The following is a 22,472-nucleotide window of genomic DNA, read 5'->3' as shown; positions in this document are numbered from 1 at the left end:
TCAGTATCTTTACTAAGAAAACTCTAAATGGGGGCATGAAGAATCTGATATGACTTAATTAACAACAGTATTAAATGCAGAAGGAGCCCCAACAGAGACCAAAAGAAATGCTTATAGTCTAGAGTTTTAATATATCACACTTTCAAGGTACATCATTTAATATTTTAGCTTCAATCTTTTTTTCAAACTGAAAAAGTTGGCTATCTCCATACTATTATTTGACTTAAATTATTTACATATGTTAACAGGTTGAGTTTGGCCATTTGGATATCTTGCATTTTCAATGTGAATCTGTTCCTGAGTCACAAACTCTTAAAATTATCATCAGAATTTGTGATATTTAGGACATCTGTGAATTCAACTAGTAGCAATTTTAATTTAATTGTTGAAAATGTAGAAATCAGGAAACAAAAAGAATAGACCTGATTTTAAAAGTCTAAGGAGAACCGGAGGATTTCTAGTGCAACTGTTACATAAGGCAACATTCCAAAGAGAAAGGGCTTTTGCATCTCTACACATATAACTTCTAGCTAGAAAAATTGCCAAGTACAGAATCAATCAAGTGAAAAGAAAATTGACCAGGAGGCCACAGGGCCTCACTGAAATGACCTGTAGATTGCAAATCCTAATTTGAGGTCTACAAGAAGCCTTTCTAGTCCTCCTTAGTCTTACCAGTGGTCTTCCATCTAAGATTATCTCTAATTTATCCTGGCTATATTAGTCAAAATTGTTTGTATGTGACCACCTGTTGCCCTCCCCTCACTCAACTGGACCTTCAGCTCCTTGCAGGCAGGAAATATTTTTTTTCTTTCTTTATATCTCCAGCACTTAGCACTATGCATATTACATAGCAGATGGTAAATTAATCTTTATTGACTTGAGTCCCAATTCAACCACTTGACTCCTCTTTCTCCATAAAAAGTTAAGAGCAGCTTCTAAAGGTATCCCTTTAGGGCACTGAATAGGGTGTGCAATATGTAGTTTAAGCAGGATTTTATCCAAAAAAGCTGGAATGTATCAATATCACAGAATTGTACTGTAGGGTGAGGCTTGTAGCCTCTGACCTATGAGCTCTCCTATGATACCTCAAATAGCAGGTGTCTGATTATTTTTGTTCTTAAGTCAAACAACATCTGGAAAATATGTTCTGGGTCAGCTACAGTGGGAGGTGAAAAAGAGTAGAGGAAGGGATTAGTTCTCAGAAGTTCAATTGCATCACAAGATGCTTTTTTTTAATGTGTACCATCATGTTATTTATTTATTTATTTATTTATTTGTTTGTTTATTATAGCTTTTTATTGACAGAACATATGCATGGGTAATTTTTCAACATTGACCTTTGCAATCACTTCTGTTCCAATTTGTCCCTTTCTTCCCTCCAACCCCTCCCCTAGATGGCAGGCAGTCTCATACATGTTAAACATGTTAAAGTATATCTTAAATATAATATATGTGTACATATTTGTATAGTTCTCTTATTACACAAGAAAAACCAGATTTAGAAAGGTAAAAATAACATGGGAAGAAAAACAAAAATGCAGAGAATATAAGCTTTTTAACCCAACAGAAGGGCAGGGTCCAGTGCAAGTAGCTCCAACATAATTGCCAGGTGATGAGGAGAGATCTAGAAACAACAACAGAAAGAGTGCAAATGCTATGTTGTGGTCCACACTCATTTCTCAGTTCTTCCGCTGGGTGTAGCTGGTTCAGTTCATTACTGCTCAATTGGAACTGAATTGGATCCTCTCATTGCCGAAGATATCCACTTCCATCAGAATTGATCCTCATATTGTTGTTGAAGTGTACAGAGATCTCCTGGTTCTGCTCATTTCACTCAGCATCAGTTCATGTAAGTCTCTCCAAGTCTCTCTGTATTCATCCTGCTGATCATTTCTTATGGAACAATAATATTCCATAATATTAATATGCCATAATTTATTCAGCCATTCTCCAATTGATGGGCCTCCATTCAATTTCTAGTTTCTTGCTACTACAGAGAGGGCTGCCACAAACATTTTTACACATGCAGGTCCCTTTCCCTTCTTTAAGATCTCTTTGGGATATAAGCCCAGTAGTAACACTGCTGGTTCAAAGGGTATGCACAGTTTTATAGTCCTTTGGTTCCAAAATGTTCTCCAGAATGGTTGGATCTGTTCACAGTTCCACCAACAATGCATCAGTGTCCCAGTTTTTCCACATCCCCTCCAACATTTGTCATTATCTTTTCCTATCCTCTTAGCCAATCTGACAGGTGTGTAGTGGTATCTCAGAGTTGTCTTAATTTGTATTTCTCTGATTAATAATGGTTTAGAGCATCTTTTCATATGAGTAGAAATAGTTTCAATTTCATCATCTGAAAATTGTCTGTTCATATTCTTTGACCATTTATCAATTGGAGAATAGCTTGATTTCTTATAAATTAGAGTCAATTCTCTATATATTTTGGAAATGAGGCCTTTATTGGAACCTTTGACTGTAAAAATGTTTTCCCAATAAATTGCTTCCCTTCTAATCTTGTCTGCATTAGTTTTGTTTGTACAAAAGCTTTTTGACTTGATATAATTAAAATTTTATATTTTGCATCACAAGATACTTTGACTTATAAGGCATCTGGTCTTCTATATCATGCTTTGGGCTACTTGTGCCAGAGACAGGACCTGTATTGGATGGAGAGACAAGTATTAGAAAGTTAGGTGCAGGATGGCTGGTATTATTTATCAATCCTAACTCATTCTTTTTCCTCTTGAGGCAATAAGGGTTAAATGACTTGCCCAGGGTCACAGCTAATAAGTACTTGAGTCACATTGGAACTCAGGTCCTCCTGACTCCCAGGCCAGTGCTCTATATACTGTGCCACTGAGCTGTCCCCACAGCTCATCCTTAAGTTTTGTTTTCTTAAATTTGGAACTCAAAACTTGTTTTTAAAAGTTTTAAAATCATTTTAATATGTAATTGGGGAAAAATAAAATATGTATACTTAAAAAAAGACTTCTTTGTTTTAACAGAACCTATCATCAGGATCTAGTTTTCAAAGTAATAGGCAAGACACAGTAATTCCAGTGAAACTTTCAGTCACATTCATAGCAATTAAAAATTTTTTTTGCCTTTAATTATGAAGGGAGATGGCAAATATTTCAAAGGAAATTATATTCTTTATCATGATTAGAATAGTAGGGGATCAGGAAGAAGAGAAAAGAGAAATGGGTATTGGGGAGAATATAAGCTTTTTAACCCAACATTAGTGCAGGGTCCAGTGCAAGCAGCTCCAACATAATTGCCAGGTGATTATGAGAGATCTAGAAAGTGGTGAATAAGAAGCAACCAGAAAAGTTAACTGCCTGGGGCTGGGCAGCTTTCTGGAGAGCCTTTCAGACCGCCTTCATCTCAGTGGAGAAATGCAGGAGGAGAGCCTGCCACCAGGAGCCTGACCAAAGATAGGTGTAAAGGAATGGGTATATGGGATAATGACACTGATGACAAAAAAAAAGACAGAAGTATTTTACTCATGTTGGACTTCTATTTTTCTCTTCTAGAGAGAATAAGCTTTGGACTAGAAGAATGAAAAAAGGAGAACCGAGAATTAAAATTGAAGATAAGCAGTATAAAGACTATCTAGCTGTACTCTGTAATGTTCTGATTGTCTGCAGAAACTGCCGATCGCTCTCTGGGAGGAGATCTGCTGTCTCAACCCAATCTCCCGGCCAGACTCTTCTTCCTGTAAAGAGCCGTCCCAACTCTGACCTAGAGTAGACTCCTTCTCTGGGCCCAATGTTGTCTTCTTTTATCCTTGAAGAAATTATAGTGAGAACTCAACGGGGCTTGTGAGAAAATACTTCAACCAATGAACTTGCTCCTTTTAAAGGGGCATGTGAGAACTCAAGGGCTTAAAGGCTTCTTTAACACAGGCTTCTTAAAGGTGCAAACTTCTTTTAAACATATAAACTCTACCTCAGAAGATCAAAGGTGTAAACTCTCTTCAAAGGCCCAAACCAAAGGTGTGAATTCTGGGCCAGAGAACTGTCCAGACAACCTGAGTTCTCACCTTGTAATCCTAACAGTACGCTATGAGCAGAGAATTCAAGCACCAATGAACTACAACCCAAAATACTAAAAAGACATATAGATGTCACATTTTAGATATTATTTTTGATTTTTAGGAGATTGAGCCAGATTTTAGGACTCTTTAAATTGGGACTGATAGAAAGGCATCTCTTTAGTTAATCTCAGTGACTCCAAAAAAAACTAGGGTTTAGGAAATAATATTGTTCAGGCCACAGAGGCAGGCACATGTCCATATTCCTCATTGTCCCTGACAACCCAAAAGTCAGTTGTGATGTCTTATTTCCAGCTCAGGAGCATCTCCTGCATTTTTTCTCTTCTCTGAAATAAAGGGCTAGAACTGAGCAATGCACTTGGATAATGAAGCACGTGAGACTAATTGCCAATTGGACAGTTCCCTATTAACTTGTTTGAAGGTTGACCCTCCCCAGCTGTTCTGTGCTGACTTGATTGGTGGGACAAAGAGGGGGGAGTGACATGTGTGGGAGGAGGAGGAGGAGGAGGAAGACGAAGTGAGATGAGGAAGCAGACTCAGTCTCTCCTGGAGTTTGAGGGAGGAAGGTTTGTGAGGGAGCTAGGCCTAACCCCCTGAACTTGACTGTAAAAGATCAAGAATAAAGACGTTTAGTGATCCTGATTCCAGCTGATTTCTGGGAAGACAGAGTTCCAGCATTACCTCATTCCAAAACAAAACAAAACCTGCTTTGGTGGTCCTCTGCTTTCTTGTCACATAAGAAAAAAAAAAAAAAAATAGGTAGCTGTTTCCCACCCTGACATAAGCAATCACTTCATTCATTGAACATTCAATGAATATTCAAGAACATTGGGGTCTTTTCAAATTAGGCAGTAAAAGCATAACTATTGATAATAGAGCCTCAAGGAAAATGAAGAGAGCCAGCTTGTGAAGCCAATAAGATCATACTAAAACAAAAGTGCATACCACTTGCTTCTCAGTCAATTCTTCAGCTATTCACATGGGTGTCAGATGGAATTTAATTGCCAGTGACCATGACCATATCCCTCTCAAATAAAGTGGTTCAAGAAACCCTCTTGAAGGGATCGTTCAATAGCAATTTTCTTCAAGACAAAAAAAAATGGCCTTTCACATACTGATCTTTGAAAAGTCCCTCAAACTTGGAGATTATCTCCCGATAAATACTCCAGTTACCATATCAAAGTGACCTTTGTTGGGTCAACTGCCAACTTCCAGACGTTGATTTTCTATGAGGCATTGTGTATGAGGCAGGCCAAGCTGTGAGACTGCCAGGGCCATGTTTCCTGTTTGGTTTTTCCCTTTCATGCTTCATGGAAATGGGCTCCCCATCTTTTCTCTGAAGCCAAGGAGTTAGATTGGTATGTAAAATATACTTCATGACCACAGGCAAACTGCAAGACTATAACAATGAAGGAATCAGTCACTTGAGAAAAAACAGCTAAGATTGGCAGAGTTTCAGAACCTCATGCCAACTTTTATTTATTTGTATTCCCTGTCCATCAGCAATGATACAGGGCGGGAGGTGAAAGCATTAATAACAGATGGCATTTGTATAGGATCTTAATATTTGCAAAGTGCTCTGAGTCACTTGGCTCCCCATAAAGATTCTTTGAGGTAGGTACTCCTTTCTATATTTAAAACTTAAATAGACCTATGATCTCATCAATGCAGGAGTAGGATGGATCATACTCTATTCATGTCCTCTTTATTCTTCATAGGCTCAGGGAGTTAGAACTTTCAATTCCTGAGAAGTCATCACTTCACTCCCCTCATTTTAGAGATGAGAAATCTGAGATCTAGGGAAACTGAGTTATTTATCCACAAGTGATAGGGTTGAGATTTGAATGATTCCCTTATTCCAAATTAAGCATAGATAGAAAGAAAATTATACATACAGACACATACATATTTTAAATCCATATTGTTCTATTTTTATATTGCCTTCATTTTCAAATTTTATATCTCTCCCCTTCTATTGTCTAGAAAGCTATTTCTTATTTTTCAAAAAAAAAAAAAAAAAAGAAATAAAACGGAGTTCACCAAAACTAACCAACACATTCACCAAGTATGACAATAGTCATACCTCTACACTTATTATAATTTCAAAATATATTTTCTCCTCTTTGCAACAAAGCTTCTCATAATTCTATAAGATTTGGGTCTGTTTGTTTTTGACTATTTTTATTTCATTTACATATTTTGCTTATTATGTTTATTTTTCCTGGTACTTCTTGCATTGCTTTGCTTAAGTTCTTATAAGTTTTTTGTTTTTTGTTTTTTTTTTACATTTCTGTGCATTTTCCATAGTTATGATTATCATAGTAAGATGATATTCTATCACTATTCACATATCAATATTTGAATAGACATTTCTCAATCAAAAGGCATCTACTTGGTTTCCAATTCTTTACAACTAAAAGAAGATGTTGCTAATAGATATTGGAGTGTATATAGGACCTTTCTTTCTTTGACTTCCCTAGTAGATGAGCTGAGCAGAGAGATCTCTGAAATAAAGGTATGGATCTCTTGAGTCACTTAGTATAATTCAAATTGTATTGTGTAAATATTAAATCTTCCTAAGCAATTCATTATTGAACTGGTGCCTTTACCATGTCAGTGAGCCAGTAGAGCCATCATTATTATCATCATCATCATATTATTATAATTATATTTCAGCAGGGTACTTGATAAAGTCCTTCATGATGTCCTTAAGGACAAGATTAAAAATGTGGTTAGTACAATTAAATGGATTACGAACTAATTGAATAACAAGACCGGAAGAATTGTGATTAATACTTCATTGACACCTTGAAAAGGAGTCTCTAGACTCCCCAGAGATTAATCTATTCAATATTTTAAATTTTTAAAAAAGTGATTACTTAAATGAATTAATAAATGATATACATATCATATTAGTAGATAACTTAGAAATTGGGAATCACAACTAATACTTTGGATATCAGAATAAGAATTCCAAATATTCCTACAGACCAAGAAGATTGAGTAAATCTTTTTTTAAAATGAAATATGATAGGGATAAAAGTAAAGATCTATTTGTTGTTCAGTCATTTCCAGAAGGTCCAATTTTTTTGTGAGTCCATTTGGGGTTTTCTACATTTGAGGTGTTTGCCATTTCTCTTTCCAGCTCATTTTATAATTGAGGAACCTGAGGCAAATGGAGTTAAGTGACTTGCCCTGAGTTACACGGTTACTATTTGAAGCCAGATTTGAATTCATGAAAATGAATCTTTCCAATTCCAAGTCCAGTGCTCTATCCATATTTTGAATTTTAATTATTTATTTTGCTGAATTTTCTCTCTTTAAAAAGATTGTTGTTAGGAATCTGAGATTGGTAAGGATAAAGTAGTCCAGGTAACCTAAAATAAGTCAATAAAATATTTTTTAATTGTCATTTGATTTAGGAATTAAGATGTCATTGACAATCTAGGAGGAAATCTTAGTGTAGTAATGAAATCAGATGACAGAATGCAAAGAATAGAATAATATTAGCTAACATGTATACAGCTCTTTATATTTTTCAGAGAATTTTTCAAATAAAACAATTCTGTGAAGTGAATACTATTATTATCATCCCATTTTAAAGAAGAGGAAGACTCATCTTCCAGAGAACAAATCCAGCCTCAGACTCTTACTCTGTGACCCTGTTTGCCTTATTTTCCTAATCTGTAAAATGAGCCGGAATAGGAAATGGCGAACCATTTTGCCAAGAAAAAAAACAAAATGGGATCACAAATAATCAGATACAACTGAAATGACTTAAGAACAAAAACAAATGAAGAAACTGAGGCTGAACAAATGAAGTGACTTGTCCAGAATCATGGAACTCATAAGTGTTTGAGACAGGGCTTGAATTCAAGTTTTTCTGACTCAAAATCCAGTGTTCGATGGGCTATATCACCTTGTTGCCTCCTTGAGAAGTAGGAATGAGCAGTAAATTGAGGTGAAAAGTGCAGACAATGAGTGTAGAAAAATTGTTCTAGAAGACTGATAATGAAAGGGAGGAAAAAAGAAAACCATGATGTGAGGAATTGGGAAGGCAAAATGGTCTATTGTTATTGATCTCTCTTGTCATATTTATAGGCAGCAAGGTTGGAGCCAGTGGATTAAGAGATTGAAAATTAGAAAGACAGAGAGGGAAGACAGTGGAAACAGTCTGTTGGAGGACACAGGAAGGGATGAGTTCAAGGGTACAAGCTGAATATTTGTACTTGGTCACCTGTCCCTTACATATCGGGAGAGAGGAAAGGCATTATCAGATATGGAGATAATATTAAGGTATATTTTATATATAAAGGAAAGAATTCACAATGGATGGTTTCTTTTTCCCCCTTCATTGAAATATGAAATGAAGTGCTCTCTTAACAGAAGGGACAATGGGACAGCTAGATGGCACAGTGGATAGAGCACTGGGCCTGAAATTGGGAGGACCTGAATTCAAATCCAACTTCAGACACTTAACACTTATTAGCTGTGTGATCTTGGGCAAGTTACTTAATTTCAATTGCCTCACCAATACACACACACACACACACACACACACACACACACACACACACACACACAAAGGAAGAGACCTGGAGTTATTGAAGACCCAAGTTCAAATCCAACTTTACGCAGGTACTTGCTATTAAATTGGATCAAGTCATTTAATTTTCATCTGCTTCATTTTTATCATTTGTAAAGTGGGGTTAATAATAATAGCATCTACCTCTTAGGGTTGTTATGAGAATCAAATGAGCTTGAAGAGAGAAGATAAGGTTTGGAATGGAGATTGTAGGGAGTCTAGTAGTCATTTAATCAGAGAGAAATGAGTTGAGGTGTTTTGTTTTGTTTTGTTTTGTTTTAAAGAATAATAGGAATCTCTGAAATTATGAAGGTTCTGGGAAAAGTGAATATGTCTTTACATGTCCAATTCCCAAATTTGTGGATGGGAGAGGTCACCTAATACTTGCACAAGGTACATTTTGTATAAATAAAAGGAAATAACTATTTCACACAACTACTAGTAAAAAAAAAAATTGGAGATGCTTTATTGCAGATATGATAGAAAATTCGTAAATTCAAATAATGTTTTTAAGACATATGACTTGTTAGAAAATCAGGACTATGTTTAATTTTTAGGTTATAATTTAGAAAATGCCATGAAGCAATGTTATCTTCTGGTAACATATTTCTTGGGTCCAGTAATCCTAGGATAATTGGGTTTGATTGACCAGACATTTTCCATGTTGATTACTTTTTTTTTTATAAATTTATGCAAAGAAAGACTGAAAATATGAGAATTTGTGAATGTGCTATTTTGCTGGTCAAGCAATATGAGGATTTATTGAAATGATCAAAGCCTTCTCAAGTTCATTTCTCTTACAAATCAACTTTTCATCTTTCTCTTTGAATATATATATATATGAATACATATATAACTATATATTTCTTCTTGAATAACTCTTCAAATTAATTAATACACAATCTTAAAGCATCTATTTTATATCCAGGATTAAGTCTTGATACTAGGAAGATAAATATGATAAGATAAATAGCAACAATACAATAATTAGTGAGATTTCAGCCTAGAAATAAATAATGTACAATAAAATCATTTACTAAATTTAGAAAGTATGATAATTAAACTAACCTGCTGGTTTAAATGTTCCTTTTGGATCCTATTTTTAAAAAATGTTTGATTAATAAATAAATGATGTAAACAAGATCACAAGGAGGCTTTTTTCGTCTCTTAGAGAAAACAAGCTTTTCAAACATTTTAACATTATAATTTTTTTTTTCCTGAGGCAATTGGGGTTAAGTGACTTTCCTAGGGTCACACAGAAAGATTAAGTGTCTGAGTCAGATTTGAACTTAGGTTCTCCTGATTTCAGGGCTGGTGCTCTATCCACTGCACCACTTAGCTGCCCCAACATCATACATTTTTATGCCAACACTAGGTTGCTCATTTCCAATAAATTCATTCACTCAGAAAAGCAAACTTTTTTCCTCCTCTCCTTGGAATCATTCTATGAATAATTATTTTGAATCACTATGTGTTCTTGAAAGTAATAAAACTATAATTTTAAAAAAATCTTCATAATGCTGTATTTTTATTAATAATTACACATCTTGGATATTTATAATTTTGAAGAATATGAATTCAAAAGTATTCATTCCTTGCACTATTTGAGGAATGACAACAATCCCTACTTATGATCTCCCCAATTTATACAAATATATGACAAAAAAGTATAATATTTCACATAGCAGGTTATGTGGTAACTGTTGCCATGGTAGTAATGATAGGAGGAAAGATAGAGCTATCAAGGAATATTCCCCAAGAATCTCATCAGACACTACTATGACAGAAAACTGAAAGAGGCCATTGAAGATGTTTGAAGAGATATAAAGAGATTACATTAACATTTAACTGGTGTAATCAGACAACTTGAGTGACACATTGTTCAGTTAAAGGCAAGTCAGAAATATTGAGAAATTCAGAAAACAAAGTATATCTGAAATTCTAGATTCCCTTCATCAGCAAGTAAATAAAAAGATACAGCAAAATAAAGAGTCAAGGCAAACACAAAGAACTAAAGAAACAATTCAATATCAATCAGTTCTTAAAGTATGACCACAGAAATAAGATGAATGTACTACATGTGATAGCCATACTCATGTCTGTATATAAAGCCTATAAAACAGCCTGGTTGTCTTCAGTGGAGACTTCATGTATCCTAATCCCATTATGGTAGCTATGAAAACTATTAAACAGGAAGCATCTTGGGGGTAGGGACTAGCTTTTGGTATTCTTTGTATCCCTAGTGCTCAGTACAATACATAGCATATAGTTGGTGCTTAAAAATGCTCATTGACTAAATGGAAGCTCTGGGACATTGATAAATTAGGCTCTGGGAATTCTACAGAGTGGGTTAGAAATGCTGTTCAGTATAACACAGATGTCCTTCTGAGCCAAATAAATTGGTAGGCAGCAAAAGGTGGCAGTCTGTTTCTACTTGAAACTATTGTCATCATTAATTTGACATGGAAAATAATGGAGTAAATGGTGCTTCTTCATATTCTGATACCTCAAAAAGGTAAGAGACACCAGAGCAAATCAAAAACAACAATATTAGATGGAAATGCTTTAGTACTTATAGCAATGACCTCTAAAGTGGGCAAACCATGATTATTTATTGAAGTAGGATGAACTTTTTGTATCATAGATCCCTGTGGTAGTCTGGTGACATCCTGTTTAGAAGAATGTCTTTCAATACATATTTTAAAAGAATTTGAATACAACATAGGATTACAAAGGAAACCAATTATATTGAAGTACAATTATTGAAATATTGAGATAGGGATCAGTTTAAGAGACCTCTAAGTTAAGAATTCCTTCATTAAATGGACTGAAGATGTGAGTGCCATTATTAAATGTCGATACATCAATGGGAAATAGATCTTATTAAATAAGGCTTCATATTGATTGTCAGATATTTTTGATCAACGAGAGTTCCTAGCTCCAATTTGCACAAAGATATATTGCAAATCAAGGCAGAATAGCCATGAGAAATAACATCATTATTAGACTATATTACATAAGATCAATACCTAAGGAATAACAAGTTTTAAGAGAAAAGAAGTGAAGAATTGCATCAATGAAAATCTACACATTCAGGCAGCTAGGTGGCGCAGTGGATAGAGCATCAGCCTTGAATTCAGGAGGACCAGAGTTCAAATCTGGTCTCAGACACTTAACATTTCCTAGTTGTGTGACCCTGGGCAAGTCACTTAACCCCAGCCTCAGGGGAAAAAAAAAAAAAAGAGAGAGAGGGAGAAAAAGAAAATCTATAAATTCCAGAATTAATAATGCTAACTATGGCGTAAATGACAGAAGATAATGTCTATATCTCAAATGACTTTGAAGTGGAAAGGGACATAATTTTAAAATGGAATTTCAGAAAGCACTTTTAGAAGCCAACTATGTTTAAACAAAATAATATTTAAAGAAAGTATTTGTTATAACCATTATTGATTGTATTGTAATGAACAAATATATTCTCCCATATTCTTCAATTGCACCTGCCCCATGATGTAATTTGAGGGGATCCAGAAAGCTCACTAAATTTAGATTTTCCCTACTACTGAAGGAGAGATTGTATAAAAGTTAGCTTATGGGAAAACTGCAAGACATTTACAAGGTAGTCTGTATACTGCTCCTCCCTGCCACCAATATTTGATAACTATAGTTCAATATATGCCATCTACCAATGTACCAAAAAGAGTAATGGCAGCATTAATGGTGGCCAGTCAGCCAAATCATCCTTTCTTGTAGCTATGATTCATGGGTTTTCTTCTGCCAGAACCTTGAACCTAATTAGGAAATTTTACTTCCCATTTGCTCCCTCCAATTTTTAACAAACATTTATTAAGCATCTATTGTGTACAAGAAACTCAGCAAAGTGCTAGAGATTGCTTAATTTTTGTTGAAAGATACAGCATATATACAAATAAATAAGAATGCTTGGAAAACTGAAGAGGAAGAGAGAATTAACAATGGAAAGGATAAGGCAAAGCTTCACAGAGAAGGTAATACCTGGAAAACAAGAATTCAGGAGGCAAAGATGGAGTATATGTCAGGAGCAGCATGATAGTTTTCTATTCTTTGGGGGGGGGGTTGGTTTTTTTTTTAATAGTTTTCTATTCTTGATATCATCATTAGTCAGTGATACCTTATTTTATTACTGAGTTTCAAAATAACAACCAGCCTTAGAAATGAGACAAATCTCAGGACTTAGGTGTGACTTCTATCTCTGATCCATATCTGTGTGACTAAACAAAGACTAAGTTACAGAGAGGTTTCAACCTACATTGAGCGGGAATGTCCTCATTGAGGATTCTTTATGTTAGTGAAATCACAAATCTATTGGAAGGAGTGAGGGGGTGGGGAGGGAGTGGAGGGAGAAGCATGACTCACCAATGTCTATGTTGTAATAGGAGCCAATTAATCCCCAGGTTGTCCACTAAAGAAAAGCACTGAAATTCTATTACATTTGATCGTCTATAAAGATTAATCTGGTGATTCATAATCTTTGATCTCCCTCTACCAGTTAACTCTAAGAGAAGGCAGATTTGTGTTTTTTCCCTTTGTAACTCCCCCAGAGCCTTATATATTTTTGTTGTTGTTCAGTTGTGACCTACTCTTCATGACTCCATTTGGGGTTTTCTTGGCAAAGATAGCAGAGGGGTATGCTATTTCCTTCTCCATCTCAGTTTACAGATGAAGAAACTGAGGCAAGCAGGATTAAGTGATTTGCCTAAGGTTGTACAACTAGTAAGAGTCTGAGATTTAAACTCCCAAAGATTAACCTTTTTGACTCCAGGCCTGGAGACCACTCTTTTACCTGCTTTTGCTTACACTTCGAACAGGAGTGAACACAGGAAAGCTGTGCTTATGAGAATGCTGCTCTGCTGCCTATTCCTGGGTGGGGAAGGTTTGGGAGGTGGGTAGGGGATGGTAGGATTTCAGGTGGGAAAGAAAGCAACTTGCCTCAGCTGCTGGGAGAGGACAGGAATGAAAATTTAAAATCTGCCTATACAAAAGCTCCTGTGATCCATTGAAATTTTTTTTTTTTTTTTTTTTTTTTTTTTTTTTTTAGCAAAAAGGAAGGGTTTGCAATCACCTCTTCCCTGCATGGATTTTCTCTATATGCTGCTAAAAGCATAAACCACAAAATCCTCTATGAGAAGGGGAGTGATAGAATTTTAGCAATATTTCTCCTCAAGAGGGTTTTGTGGTGGTTATCATTTTTTAAGAGAGATGGGGAGGTGTAAAAAGGAAAGGTGAAAATAAAAACTTCCTAAAAGCAGAGGGAAATCAAAGTTGAGAGGAGAGGGAGTATTAAATCATGATGCAGAGAGGCAGAACTATTATATGTATCACAGAAGCAGCCTCATATATGGGCCCTCCTCATGGATGGTGATTCTCAGTTTATTGGTAGAAGTAATGGAAAGTTATACAAAGTAATAGAAGTTCATGGTTTCTTTTGAATCTTAGAATGACCTTTCTTATTTGAATAACCTTGGCTGGGCCTTTAGTGAATCACTTAAAGAAAGTATTACCTTGCCTTAGTATATATCCTATCCATAACAGTGACAAAACTTTTGGCAATTAAGGCCAAAGAAAAAGTTATTATGGCTCAGCAGGAGCTAATTACAGTTAAATGTGTAAGAGTGGCAAAAGACAAAAGAAAGAATTATGTCTCCAGCTTAAAGTTAAAGCTCAAGATGACACCATCAACAAACATGAGCAGGAGACTGAATCTACTAAGGTATGTTTGCATGGTTTCCCTTCACATTAGTTAGTCTCATGGTTCTGAAATACTTGTTTGTCAATCGTCTTGCCAAGATCAGTGGATATAGATCTACAACTGATTGTGTTTCAAATTTTTCTCCCTTTCTCCTACCTTGACTCCTCCCTGAGACAGAAATTAGTCAGATATAAATTAAATATGTGCAATTCTTCTATACATATTTCCATATTTGTCATGCTGCACCAGAAAAACCAGGTGAAAATGGAAACAAAAGAAAGCCAACAAATAACAGCAATAAAAAGGCGAAAACACTATTGCTTTGATCCACATTCAGTCTCCAGTTTTCTCTCTCTGGTTGCAAATGGCTCTTTCCATCACAAATCTATTAGAATAAGCAAAGAGTTTCAATTCAACTCTATAACACTTATGACAAAGCTTGAATATTTACTTTGCATCTTTCCCCAGTTCATCATTAGACATTCACTATCATACCTTTTTTCTTTAGTATTAATATAGTTTAGATAAATTTGATGATAGTTGCAGATAAAAACCTGCTTCAGGCTCAGAGCAACCAATTGAAAGATTCTTCAAGGTCAAAAGAAACTTGAGATGGATTGGATGCAGTTTAGTTCAGAAAAACAGAACTAGGAGTTTGTATTTTAAGGAGATAGTACAACCAAACTTGAGAAACTCCAAAGATTACTTAACTATAAATGATAAACATTTATAAAGATAAACACAGAAAAAAGATGTTATAATAAATATATTTTGAGAAGTGGGAAAGGATTCATGAGTTTCAAAGAAATTTGGAATCTGCCTAAGGAAACCTAGGATTTCTCTACCCATCCAATGGGACAATCCACCAGGACCTCATTTGGGAATGCACTGGCTTGGGAAGAATGAACAAGGGAAAAAAATCGGGGCCAGGGTGGGGGGAGGCTGTCACAGTATAGATCCAAAGGAAGACTATATTTAAGCAGACAAAATGAACTTGGACAAATAGATGAGGTAACCATAGCATACATAGTACAATGATATCATGAGGCTACTATGGGATATCTCTTCTTGGAATTGTTTCTAAAAGCTATTATTGTAGTAGTATACATCCCATACATAGAGACCATAAGAATTATAAGAGCACTTTTCACTGAAACAATTTTGGCCCAGAAAATACAAATCAGAACAGGATTTTAAAATGACAATTTATTGTAATAGTCTGTTATAATTTTGTCGAGTATGTGAGTATGCATGCATGAACACACATGTACCCATATGTATTGATTTTGGTCCAAATCTGGATTTCATTTGATGGGATGAAATCCTGGTGATTAAATCTTTTCAACCAACACAGTCCAAAAATTTGTTTGCAGTTTATAGTCTTTGGGAGTAGCCTGATGAATTGAAAAGATTAGTCACTTGTTTTGGAAACCACAGCCAATACCTGTAAGAGACATGACTTAATCCAGGCCTTATTGATTCCAAAGCTTACCTTTCTCTTCTATTAACCAAGCCATAACCAAGTCTATTGTGAATTATATCGTAAGATATCCTGCATCCAGGGAGATAAATGTGTTTGACCATTGTCTTTGATTGAATTCTTGCTACATCTAATACCTAGGCATTATTTTAGGCTCAGTACAAAATTATACACCACTTTATATCCATCCATACTCTCATTTAAGTGCAGAATTTGGAATTCAACCCTTTTAAGGGTTGCAGAGCTAACTATGATCCTTTTTTCCCCTCAGTAGCATTTTATTTTTCTAAATGCACAAATAGTGCATTCATTTTTGTAAGACTTTGTGTTACATATTTTTCTCCCTCCCTTCTTTACCTCCCTTCTTCCCAGACATCAATCTGATATAAATTAAACGTGTACAATCCTTCTAAACATATTTCTATATTTGTCATGTTGAGCAAGAAAAAATCAGATCAAAAAGTAAAAAACTACAAGAAAGAAAGAAGTAAACTTGTAAAGGTGAAAATACTATGCTTCAATACACATTCAGTCTCCATGAATATGGATGGTATTTTTCTTCCCAAGTCTATTGGAACTGGCTGATTCCAACTGAAGGAAATGGATCTTTAATGAAACAGAACATTTTCAAACATTTCTGATTAAAAAAACAAAACAAAACAAAACAAAAAAACAGAGCTGATTAGAAAAAAAATTAAATATACATGAGTCCATAAGAGAAACCTTAGAAGGGCAAAGTGATTTGAGCAATTGGAAGGGACTTTCAGATGATATAGTGGACAGGTGTTAAACTTTCAGCCCACAAAATTCCCAAGTATGACCACAACCAAATTAAAATTTAATAGGAAAATGTTGAGCAAAATAAAAGTACTATATAACATAAACAATATTAATTTGTGTCTTCCTAAGTCAAAATGTCATGTTGAGGAATCTAATTCTGTTTGAGTTTGACACTGATAATATAATGCTAACATTCCAATAAAATTTAAAAAGGGGACAGCTAGGTGGCACAATGGATAAAGCATGAACCATGGAGTCAGTAGTACCTGAGTTCAAATCTGAGCTAAGATGCTCACTATCTATGTGACTCTTAAGTCACTTAACCCTATAGCCTTCAAATAATCAAATCAAATAAGGTGAGAAAAAAAAAATGTCCCTTCAGAAGCAAAATGTTTTCAAAGGGTATTGAGAGAACTGAAAGAGAAAAATGGAGGATCTAAGAGTAGGTTGGTTTTGTTTTGAGAGGGGGAAACAAGGGAGAGCAAAAGAAATACATGAATAAAAAAAAGGAGAAAGAAGGGAATAGAATTTGCTATTTCTCATAATTGGGGTACATTATAAATATAAAAGAAATTCAAAGTTTAGTACACCCAACCTCTGAAGCCTCAGGATCAAAAATGTTTAAAAATACAAGTGGCCTGGAAGGCCAATTCAATGTTATATCAAGGTACCACAGTCAGGATCAGAAGAGATTATGCAACATACATTTTAGGGGGGGAAAAAGCTTATAACTAACATATCAAAAACTTGGAGGCAATGGCAAGCTACATGGGACTTTGAAGTCAAATTAAAAGGGTGTTTAATGAGAGTATTGCCTCTTAAGTACTAAGCTTTGGGAGTGCTTTGATCTACTTTGGAGTTACATCTCCTCTAAATGTTTACTATTCTCTGCTTATTGGGGTCAGTAGTATTCAACTTCCAAATAGCTATGGATTTGGAAACCAGACAATCAAGATTCTTTGAATTGTATGTGAATCAACAATAAACAAAGAAAGTTAGGTGCATGAGCCTTTTTACACAAGTTTTGTAAAATTATTTTAATTGACTATTCTTGGTTACTTTGTATGTTTTGGTTGTAACCCAAACAGGTGGTATTGCCAATTTGATGCAACTCTTCTCTTACACGAGGAAAACCAAAAATTAGGGAAGTGACACAGTTCGCTCAATCATGGAATTAATAAATAGAACAAGATTACAAATCTATGCTCTCCAACTCATATTACATTGATTGTAAGATCACAAATATTATTTAGGTACTTCTCCAATTAATGTCAACCCATTGGTTATTGAATCAAGATCTCATATTGAAAACAGCCAGTTAAATATCTGTCCAATGAATGGCCAGCCTAATTTAAGTATGGAGAGACTCAAGGCTAGAAAACTGGTTACTAGGTGATAATTTAAACTGTAGTGACTCATAAAATATATAAAAGTACAAAATGATCTTTGCTCACAATTCCAACTCTCTATAACTCAGTGCCTAGAATGTACATGTACTTCCTTCACCTTGCTCTTCATATATTTAATCAACTAAAAATTCTAAGATTGTATGAAAAAATTGAGGAAGAAAAATCACATTTTGGGGATAAGGTGGGAGAAAGGAAATCCACCAAACTATTACAATTCCTCAGAGGGAAAATACAAAGAGCATGTTTTTTTTCTAAAAAACACTAAGTGTTTTCTTCATATATGGTGAACAATACAGTTTCTCTTTTTTTTTCCTGATATAACTAAAAATTTGGATGTACTTTAAAACTTTCTTTTCTTCTGTAGCCCTTTCTCCTTTTTTAAAAAAATGCAAAACATGCAAAGTTGAAGGATTTCCCAAATGACTGAGATAATGATCATCTAGTTGATGTTTATACATTTTAAAATTGCTAAATCCTGGGGACACATGCTCAGAGTGGGCAATTATACAAACAAATCCTTTAACAAAAAGTTTATGAGTAGAAAATGGGAAGCCATGAAATACTGCTAATTGGCATGTTTTCTTGCAACAATAGGGGGTAGAAAACAGAGATTTATCAAATAATTACTAATAGCCTCTGAGCCCACTGCTCCCAGATTTACTTTTATATACTACAAATTCAGTTAGTGATGAGTTTTGCTATTTCTATCTATCCTGTCAAACATCTCTTACATCCTGTTTTAAGTGGAAAGATGAGCCTGATACATGAAACTAAGATCAAACAAGCATTAAGCTGACATTATAGACTGAAAATGTTATAAAAGCTGAGTTAAGTGAGATCCATGAGAGCTGGAGTAGTTAGATAGGCCTTCATAGAAGAACTGGGCCTTGAAGGGTGAGAGGGTCATCAAGATCTCTCTCATTTGAAGAATGACTAACTTTGATTTTTTTCAAATCAGGCTTTTGTTCATGTTCATTTCTTCTCTATAAAGGATGAGAGTAAATCATTCATTAACATTATATTCTCTTTAGGATGCAAAAGTAAAAGATCCTGCTGCTGTTTATTATTATATTTTGCTCCAAAATATTTCCATATTTGAATAGACCTATGATCTAATCAATGTATTTCCTCTAATAGTGTAGATTGAAACACTTCCATGCCTTCCCTCCTAAGTGACTGTTGAATATTTCCTCTCATAAATCCAAAATGAGATTCTCCCAATGTTGGATTTCAATCCCTGGAAAATATAGTTATCTCTTTTATATCTCATGAATTGGGGGTGAGCACCTCCTTAGTCTGGAAATACATGTAAAAATTTTTGGTACTCTATACTAGAAAGAAATCTGAATTCTTTCTTTCTTTTAAGGTATTTATAGTATCTTATTGTAAAATTTGGGTTGATATTATATACTATACATGTTATGCATTTCTGAGTTCCTAAACTTTTTCTGTCATTTACTGACTTTTGCATATCCATAGCTTCTGCAAAACTTCCCAAAATTCCTATTTAATTTTTTTATGCTAATCTAGAATATATCAAAACCGCAATAGGGAAAGTCATGATGTGGAAGGGATAACTGTAATCATATGAATATTTTGAGACTGCTAAATCACGAATGATTAGAAATTGAATAGTCAAAGAATAAGATAATCCTGTGCTCAGGAGTTATTATTTAGTATATTCCCTTTCCTTCAGAGAAGGGTTATAGAACATTCCAACACTCTAAAAATCTCTCCCAAAACCATGATACTATGATCCAACTTCAGTAATATTTTAAATCAATACTTCATTTACTTAAACTGTACAGAATGCATATTCAGCAAGTATAGGTAAGGTCATGGAAAGTGATGGTTCTATTGTACATTATTATAATTATACTCTTCAAATGGAGGTTGTGCTTAAAGAAACCAACTAGAGCACTTCTATTTAAGAGTGACCAAAGTGATTTTGGTCTTTTGAGGAATATGTGGGGGAAAAACAAAACAAACAAAACAAAACAAAACAAAACAAAACAAAAAAACAAACAAAAAAAAAAACAACACTAGGGATATTTGGCCTGAAGAATAGACAGAGACTTGATCACTGTCTTCACATGTAAAGGTTGTCATTTAGCTATAAGTGACAATCCTCAATCCTGCAATAGTTTTCTTTAATTTGTATTGCAAGAGTCCTTACTTCTCTTCAAAACTTAGCCCACATGCCATGTCCTACTAAATATCCCAAGTAGTAACAGCCTCAAATAATGTTGCATGCATAATGTCCCTTTAGGAGAATGGAAACTCCTTTTGTCCAGATCTTGGCACTGTCTTGCATCTAATAGGCACCCAAGTATGTTTAATTGAATTATATATTTTGTCCTAGAAGCCTGGTATTATGGAAAGAGTGCTGCATTTGGAGTCCAAAAATCTAGATTTGCAGTCTGGTTTTAATATAAACCCTGGAAAAATCTTTTACTTGCTTTACCCCAATTTCTCCAATTATTAAATTAGTGTTAGCCTACATCTCAAAGATCCCTTTTAACTTTATTTCCATTAACTTTTTGATAATTTACATCATCTAAAAATTGAATAGACTGTGTCCTTAGGGTAAAGGGGTCCATTATTTAAAATATTTCAGCACAGGTTAGATGATTGGCATGTTGTAGAAGAAATTCCTGAAATGACTAGGAATTTAGATTAGATGTCCACTATTTTCTTGTAAAACTAATATTTCTGCAACTCAAGAATTATTTATCTAATATCTGCTCTATGGCCAGCACTGTGCTAGACAAAGTAGAGAGCACAAGAAAATAATATAAAACTGATTCTGCCCTAACGGCGCTTACTCATCATTTTAATGATAATAATTTTAATGATAATAAAAGCCTCCATTTTCCTCATTTGTATGGTTTGGATAAAAGGATCTCTAATCTTTCAATATAGTCAACTTAAATCACTCATGCCATAGAGACTTTTTTGTCATTTGAAGGAAATTACACTTTCTGGACACTATGTAAAGCTTTTCTTTCCAGTTAAAAGTAATTGCACTTTAAATTTTAACCTTTTCTCATGGTTCTCATTTTTCATATTTTAAATAAGAAGTTCTTTACTTTGTGTAATTCCCATTGGCAGTCTAATAAAGTCTATAGGTCATTTCTCAGACTAATGTTTTTAAATGATAAAATAAGAAAATTATACTGAAGTAGTTACCAATTACACTGAAATAGTATATAGTACAATATACATAGTATATGTTTTTAAAAGTTCATGGATCCCAGTTTTAATGACCCCTACTTTAAAATTTTTCTGTTTCTTTCCTTTAAACCCACTTCAAAGTTTACAACATCCCTTTAACAAAATTAGACCATTCAAGGAACTGGAAATTGAGTGGATGCCAATCAGTTGGGAAATAGTTGAATAAGTTATGGTATATGAATGCAATGGAATATTATATTATTGTTCTATAAGAAATGAGCAGTCTGATTTCAGAAAAGCCTGGACAAATTTACATGAACTGATGTTAACTGAAGTAAGTAGACCCAAGAAAACATTGTATATAGTAACAACGAAATTATATGATCAACTGTGATGGACTTGACTCTTTTCAACAATGAGATGATTCAAGGTAATTTTAAAAGACTTGAAAGTGCCATCCATATCCAGAGAGAGAACTATGGAGACTAAATATGGATCCTTTGATCCATCATATTTTCACTTTTTTGTTGTTGGTTGTTTGCTTTTTTTTCTTTCTCATAGTTTTTTCCCTTTTGATATGATTTTTCTTGTGCATCATGATAAATATGGAAATATGTTTAGAAGAATAGAACATGTTTAATCTACATCAGATTGCTTGCTGTCTTGGGGAGGAGGGAAGAGGTAGAAAGAGAGAGAAAAATTTGAAATACAAGGCTTTGCATAAGTTAAGGCTGAACTACTGTCTATCTACCCAGGTTACTTATACCTTCGGAATCTAATACTTAATGTGCAACAAGAAAATGGTATTTACACACATATATTGTATCTAGGTTTTATTGTAACACATGTAAAATGTATGGGATTGCCTGTCATCGGGGGGAGGGAATGGAGGGAGGGGGGGATTAATTTGGAAAAATGAATACAAGGGATAATATTATAAAGGGAAATTACTCATGCATATATATTGTGGAAAAAAATTCTAAAAAAAAAAGTTAAGGCTGAAAACTTTCTTTGCAGATATTTGAAAAATAAAATATTAATAACTTTTTTTGTTTCTGTCCTTTGAGCCCACTTCAAAGTTCACATATTAAATTATTAGACCACTTAAAATAGAACTGCATTTTTTATTCCTAATGCCTGTTTCAGGAAGGAATTCAAAAACAGTAGAAAAATTCAGAAGAGGAAGACTTTGAAAATTAACAAACTATATCGGAAGGGTCTTAAAGAAAAACACCAATCACGACCAACACCACAATATCATA

The sequence above is a fragment of the Sminthopsis crassicaudata genome, chromosome 1, assembly GCF_048593235.1.
Source record: "Sminthopsis crassicaudata isolate SCR6 chromosome 1, ASM4859323v1, whole genome shotgun sequence".
NCBI lineage: Eukaryota > Metazoa > Chordata > Mammalia > Dasyuromorphia > Dasyuridae > Sminthopsis > Sminthopsis crassicaudata.
The sequence above is the reverse complement of the archived record's forward strand: the minus strand, read 5'-3'. Positions refer to the sequence as shown.